Source organism: Triticum urartu, chromosome 4 (assembly GCF_003073215.2).
Source record: "Triticum urartu cultivar G1812 chromosome 4, Tu2.1, whole genome shotgun sequence".
Lineage (NCBI taxonomy): Eukaryota > Viridiplantae > Streptophyta > Magnoliopsida > Poales > Poaceae > Triticum > Triticum urartu.
Genome location: NC_053025.1, coordinates 29256198 through 29263216, shown reverse-complemented (window position 1 = coordinate 29263216; position 7019 = coordinate 29256198).

The window sequence follows — 7019 nt, the reverse complement described above, 5'->3', positions numbered from 1 at the left end:
TTTAGTGAGACCATATCCCTTTTTCCTTTTTGACCACTCGAGGATTCCACTGATGAGACCACTCCAAGAAGTACAAGATATCGGACAACTAAAGCCACTTCGAAATGAAGAGTATTTTCCGTGCATCTGAATAATGGAAACTACAATGGTTGAAGACCGAAGACAAGTAGAATTGAAGGCTCTGAAGAATCCCTAGATTTGTATGACCTAGGAAGGCTACACTTTTGGAACTTGGCAGACTATGGAAGTTGTCAATACCCGAGATCAAGGTGTGTTGTAGAAAGACCGGAACATGGATCATAGAACTCAAAGTTTTGTCAAGGAAACCCCAATGCAGGAGATATCAACTATGGAGAGATAGCTCATGGAAATGACAAGAGCAGAAACACGGCTATCCATGAGGTTATCGCCCGCTTATGCTATTGTCACCGTGCGGAGTTAAGCATGCATATGCATGGAAGGATTGGATGGTAGAAGGCTGATGGAGCATCTATCAGCAAGAGATGAAGTTTTAACCTTAGATGGTGTATCACCAGGATCTGGAGTGCTACATCAAGAAGTTTAAAATGGAGCTCTAGGAAGTCGTATTAGACAAGGAAGTATTTCATGAGGAACTCAGGATCCTGAAGATGAGAGTAGCCAAGCAGGAGGAGCTACAACCTCGAGATACCGGAGAATTGTCAAGAACTGAAGGACAGTATGACCATGGTTCATGTGAAGGATGTTGAAACCAGAAGTTTGAAATGAAACTACAGAATATTAAAGGATGTCACAAGAGACTTCGCGTCAACAGAGATGATCTAGCCAAAGGAGTTGAGAAAGACAAGCATGATCATAAGAAGCCATTGGAGGCATGAACAAGACTTGAAGAGTTTGGCAACGTTGACCATTAGAAGACCAAACCCCTGTTATATACCTACGTTAGATGCGACGATTGTGAGCTGTCATTTGTTTGATGTTTTTCGACAGCCACAACAAAAATCTGTCTTTTCAAAACCTTTGTTTGTATTGTGTGCATTCCTCTCTCTTGATCTCTCTTATCTCACACCAAACCCATGGACCCAATAGATGATGAATGGAGATGAGCTTGTATTTTCTGGACTGATGAGTCAATTGGTGACAGACCGATGGATTCAGAACATGGAGGATCATATGGAGAACAACCCTATAGTCGGAAAGGATATGGCCCAGCATGCTCTTCAATGCTTTGAAAGAGGTGCTGCTACTTGGTGGAGGATGTACCAAACCATCAATGGATGGCAAGGAGTAACCACTTGGAAAGAAATTAAGTTGTCTTTGCTAAAGTCTCAGTTTGTGTCCCAGAAGTTGAAGCCTTATGGAAATGATATGAAGAAAACTTGTGCATGCAAGCTTTGTGGAGAAATAGGACACACCCATAAGGAACACAAGGAGGAATGCCCTAATTGTGAAGGAAGTCACCCAGCTGAAGAATGCCCAACTAGGCAGATCACTTGTTTCTTGCGTGAAGGGACTATCCACTACCCTGCTCAGTGTCACATTTACCCCTTGGTACAAAGAACCATCCAGCAGAAGAAAGAAGCAATGAAAGGAGCCCTTATGGAAGTTTTAAAAGAACTTGTGATGAAGGAAGAGGTGGAGGACACACCCAAAGAGGAACCAATTAAACCCTGTACCAAGTCTTGCTATTCATGTGGAGAAGAAGGACACATCTCCCAGAACTGTATGAATGGGGATCTAGTAGAATTCCCGACGGTGAAAGTAGCGTATGACCCACAGGAAATAGAAGCCCTGATTGGAATGGAAAAATCCAGAAAGAGAAGTAGATTGGATTCCAGGAAGGATCTGAGTCATATCATCTGTTACAAGTGCAAGGAGTCAGGGCACTGCCTCAACAGTTGCCCAAAAAGGAAACCTCAATACTTGTCAGAAGTAATATGTTTTAGTTGTAATAAAGCAGGGCACTTTGCCAGAAATTGTCCGAAGGAGAAGGAGACTTGTGATAAATAGTTGAGTTTGTAACAGAAGAAATATAGTAGTAGTAGTGAGAACATTTTCCTTTATATTGAGGTGTTGAGTTGAGGCATGTAATGGAAAAATAGGAGATTGTAATAATTTGAGAATCAATAAAGTTAGCAGTGTTGGTACTGATTTGGATTTTATGAGTTACTCTTTGAGGAAAGATGTTGACCATTTTTGAGGATATGAGGAATATGGTCTATAAAATATTGGAGCATTTTAAGGGTGGTAGTACCCGGTAAGAACCGTTGACCCCTGGAAAAGATAAGCATACTCCACTGCGTGGATTTCGGACAAAATGAATATGAGTTTTGTCTCGATATGTGCGATACCCCAAGAGTATGTGGGATGAAGTTGGAGACCGTCAGTTGTTTGGACCAAAGGTGATCAAAGGAGTCAGAAGAGAATGTTAAGTTGATTCGAGATAGACTGAAGGTAGCTCAGACCAGGCAGAAGAGTTATGTAGACTCAAAAACTCAAGGAGGTAGTCTATGAAATTGGAGACAGAGCATGTCTTCATGTGTTCCCTCTGCGAGGAGTTAAACGAATTGGAGTTAAGGTAAAGTTAGCCCCGAGATTTGTAGGACCATACCGAGTTTTGGAGCGTATGAGAGAAGTGGCCTACAAGTTGGAGTTACCCGAAGGACTTTCCGGAGTTCGTGATGTGTTTCACATTTCCTAGTTGAAGAAGTCCCATGCAGAGATGGCCAATATTCCAATGTAAGGACGCTTGACCCTGGAAAGGATAATGATGTTCCACGAAGTGGAATATGGACTTCATAAGTATAAGTTTTTATCTCGGTATGAGGGATATTCCACGAGGATGAAGAGACGAAGTACTATTGGATATAAAGGAGGTATGATGTTGGAAATATGGAAAACTCCATGATGAGTCTGAGTAAACATGTCCTAGTTTGGAGCCAATAGAAGGAAGGAAGACAGTACAATTGGATGGATTTAAGTATACTGGGAAAGCTGGAAGTTGGATGTTGGATTAGAGATCCGCTGCCCCGATGAAGAGTTCAAGGTTTGCAAGTGATGAGATGGGCTATAACCCACAGGCCCCAGGACCTGCCAAGAAGCAAGCACACTCTTGCTGAAGGAAAAACCCTGGAAGAGGATATGCCCTTATCGATAGACGATCCTATAGGAGTAACGCAAAACCTGAGAGTTGTGAAGGAACGATAGATGGTTGTTTGGCTTGTAGAATCTATGGATATATCCGAACCTGGTTCGTTGACAAGAGAAATTCTGCAATGCTTGTGAGGATGACCGAGTGTTAGAATGCGAGATTCGCTATACAAGGTAATGATTTGGGTGCGGGATGGATTGATCACCATACCGACTTACTCTTATTATTCGCCTTGCTATATGGGATGGTAAATCTGAGTGACTTGCCTATAGTAGAGAGACGACGATATTAAACCTTGTTAAACCTTAGAATGGTATAAGAATGTTTCCCTTGTACACGGCAGCTTTTTGCCAACCGTAGGTTATACGATGAGAATCAACCCAGACCCATTTCCTGCAGGAGAAACCACAAATTATTGACCACCATGAGATATCGATAGTTGTTTAGTTTTGGCGCCAGACCCGTCAGCTAAGAAGACCAAATCTCGGAATAACCTTACCAAGAGGAAAGGACAAAAGAATTGAGGAAAAAGGTTATGCCGTTACCGGAAGAGCTTAGGGGAGAAATTTTCTCGAAGATCTAAGAAGACCAACACTGTTAGCAATATGGATGAAGTATATGAGTTTCGATGGAACAGTAACCATGCTTCTAAGGGTGGTAGCACCCCAGACCCCTATGATGATCAATGGATTTTGAGGTGACCCCCAAACCCTAACCTTTTCTTGCTAGCCTCTCCGAATCTCGAGGACGAGATTCATTTTAAGGGTGGTAGGTTTGTAACATCCCAAAATTCTAAATTTTGGAATGTTATAAACAAATAGATAGATTGATTGATTGCGTGAAATTGAGTGAAATTCGAATTCTTTTTGAAAGTTAAATGAGAGGGAATAAAAGGACTTTCCCAAACTTTCATATTTGCTTTCTGATCTCCATGAATTCAAATTCTTTTCAAACACTAAACCCCGGAGAGAAGATGACATGACTTCTTCCATTTATTTAAATGACAAGGGGTGTTGAAAATATTTGAATTTCATTTGAAAATATTCCAATTCTGAAACTTTATGCGACTCAATGATTTTCACGAGAGAAGATAAAATGACTTCTTCAAATTATATGAAATATGAGTTGGGAGTTTCAAAGAATTAAATTCAAAGTTCTTTTGAATTTATTTTCAATTTGGAATATTAGATCATCATGCATATCTTATTTTCTTCCTTTTTGGTCGATCCTAGAAATTTCACGCAACTCAAGGACCTTCGGAGAGAGTTGGAGATTTCGTTATTTTCTTATTTGAGAGTTTTCTCGAATTGGAAAAGAGGATCATTTGGTTTATTTATTTTATCTTCAATAATTTTTCCGACGTCAAAAAAATATAAGAGAGGGAATAATATGACTTTCCCAAAATATAGGAAAAATGAAGATTTAATAAATAGATCAAGTTCTGGTTTTGCCAGAGTTTATTTGCATTTTATTTGGATAGGGAAAAATGTGTGTTTTTGAAAATTTTATTTTAGGTCCGTAGAAAAGTTCATTTTGTTCGGCTCATTTTTAGGAGTCGGGGAAAATTTACTTTAGGTTTTTCGGAGTTCGTTTAGATCTCTTTTTGTTTTTTTCTGCGCGCTGAACCGTTTATAAAAAAAACAGGAAACTTACTGCAGGCCAGCAGCCGCTGCGCCCCAGCCCCCTGCCGTGCGTGCGCCAGCGCAGCGCCAGGCGCTAGCCGCCAGGCCGCCGCCTCGCCTCGTCTTAGCCGAGTCCAATAAGGACTCTAGGCTAGCCTTTTTCCTTTGTTTCGTTTTTCTTTTTCCTAAATCCTAGTCTATTTCTTGTCCCCTACCCCAAGAAACCCCCTCCCCTCCCCAATATAAATACCCAAGCACCCCCCCTCTAAACATCAAATCAAAACCCCTCTCTCCACCATCCAAGCCGCGCCTCACCCCGCGCCTCTCACCCGCGCCGCGCCCTGCGTCACCCGCGCCGCGCCTCACCCGCCGCCGCCCTAAGCCGCCGCCCGCGCCCTGCGTCACCGCCGCCGCCGCACCTTGCCACGCCGCCGCCGCCCTGCGTCACCGCCGCCGCCGCCCAACGCCGCCGTTCGCCGGAGGTACCGCACCGCGTCTCTTCTTTCCCTCGGTTCGGTTTTTCTTATAAATCGTTCTGATTATTTTCTTCTCCACCGATTCGTTTTCTTTCCGGTTCTTCTCTAAACCGTTCCGGTTTTCTAGATCGGTTTTTCGTTTCGGTTTTCTTCTCCGAAAACCTAGATCGGATTCGTTTTCTTTTCCGATTTAGTTGCCTTTGGATCGTTCGCCGGACCGTTCGTCCTAACGAATGTGATCACCGGATTCTTCTAGGTTAACGAACGTCCGTTCGTTTAACCGTTCTTCATTTTCTTTCTCGTCGGATTTATTCCGCGAAAGCGATCTCAGATCCGATCTTCGTTCTAGTTTATCTTCTCGCCCGTTTATCGGAATCAGGTGATTCAAGCGCCTGGAGTTTCGTTTCGAAACCGCCGTTCCGTCTAATCAACTTGAACAAGCTTTTGCTACAGTAAAATTTGACCTAGTTTCAACTTGCTAGAACCGAGTTGTTTTCTGCCGCCGTTTGTTTTCCGTTTCTTTGTTCGGTTCGTTCTTTCTTTGTAACCGGAGTTCTTAAGTTGAACCTTCTGGTTCGTTCTCTCGTTCGAGTTTTACTTGTGCATTAGATGAGTACTTATTGTGTGGTTACTATTGTTTGCTTACGATAGATTGACCGGAGTGTGACGAGTAGATCTATCACGAGTTTTGAGTGCGAATCATCTTCATCAACATTGCAGGCAAGTTCACACTTTGATCATACTTTTTCTACAACCCATGTTTTATCGCATTAGATCAATCCTCTCGCACTGCATGATTAGGATCTAATTAAATTGTGGGATGGGAAGTAGATGAGGTAGTACCTATCACCTGTATTATTATGAAACCTTTGGGAGTTACTTCTACGTTTGCTTATTATGCCATGCTATGCTAGTAGACGTGGATTGGGTGAGTGATATCCATGACAGATGTGAGTTGATAATTTTAATGGTTTATCTAAGGTGGCAACTTAAACGCACATCTGGGTGGATTGAGGCACCTGATGTCTATCAGGACTTGCCTGTTTTTTTTCGGACCGCCACCCAGGCTCAAAGGGATCATAAGATAATTCATGCTAGAAACTTCCGTGTGCAGCCACATGCTACTATGGGCTCTGGCATAGTTGACTAAGTTGTGCGAACTCTTACGGGGTGGACTAGCAGATGTAGGGGATGTAGGTGTACCGGTCTACCCCACATGTAAGGTGCTAGCACTTCTGAAAGACTATGTCTCGGTCATCCGTTTCTCAAACACCATGTAGTGCGAGAAAACAAACGGAGGTGATCGAGTCATGTGGGGAAAAGTGTGCAAACCTCTGCAGAGTGTACAAACTAATCATGATTAGCCGTGTCCCCGGTTATGGACAACTTGAGTATCTAGTTCTTGGATTATCCTGTTGATCTCATCACGTTACTTCAAATGAATATTGTTGGGTTTTAATTATTTCTAATTGGGATTGAGAATGCTGTCAACCATTCTCAATGTTTCACAACCACCATGATAGTTAAATAAATTTATTCCTTTGTAGTAGGGAAAAATTGGCTTTACGCAAAAACCTTATAACCATAGAGCTTTTCCACCAGCCACTTATGCATATAGTGATAGCCATTGTTCATCATTTTCTCTATGGTGTGAATTTGCCAGTACATTCAATGTACTGACCCATTTCGGGCTGCAACGTCTCATGTTGCAGGTTTCTTATGACGAGTAAGTGATACGTTAGGGTTACGATTTCTACACTCAACTTTGCCGTTGGTGTTGATGGGATTCCA